This window comes from Phaethon lepturus, unplaced genomic scaffold, assembly GCF_000687285.1.
Source record: "Phaethon lepturus isolate BGI_N335 unplaced genomic scaffold, ASM68728v1 scaffold1277, whole genome shotgun sequence".
NCBI lineage: Eukaryota > Metazoa > Chordata > Aves > Phaethontiformes > Phaethontidae > Phaethon > Phaethon lepturus.
In genome coordinates, this window is record NW_010550966.1 from 4658 (window position 1) to 5357 (window position 700).

The following is a 700-nucleotide window of genomic DNA, read 5'->3' on the forward strand; positions in this document are numbered from 1 at the left end:
GGACCGCTCCATAAGATCTGATGGTTCCTAACGGATATGAGAGATCTGTCCAAAAAGTTTTGTGTGGCGCTCAAGAGGAACCCCAACTGGTGTCCCTAGTCCTTAATGTCACATAGCAAGTGATCCAAGTCACATCTGAGTACAGACATCTTGGTACTTATGACTATGTGGTATGAGAGAATGAGTGAACAAAATGTATGAGGGAATGGCTGTGAACAGGTAAAATTGACTTTCTTGGAGATGTTTGTAAAGAAATATCACCTTCCCCTTCTATCATATCTTACACTGAGTTTTGTACCACTAACTTCCATCCAAGTAGACATATCTGGCCAGGTTTAATAACCCTAGGTTCCTCCCAGGCAAGCTGGATCAGGGTGAGTTGTGTTTGTAATGCTTTGCCCAGTTATATGGACCAAGACCCTGGCTGGCCCCGTGTGTGGTGAGCTTGGGTTTGGCAGGTTGGGTCCAGGCTGAACACCAAGCTGAAGTGGTGTAGCTGTTTCCCAAGGCAGCCTTGGAAATGGCGTAGTCACATTCATGCCTAATAAACTTGGCTCTGCATGAGCTTCCTCTGATGGAGGAAGCCTGTGCATCACTGTTGCCAAGGGATGGTTAATCTGGGACAAAATAAAAGGCTCTGTTTTTGTAGTGGGTTGGTTAGTTGACCAGTGGAGTATACTGGCACGTGAAAAGCAGGAAT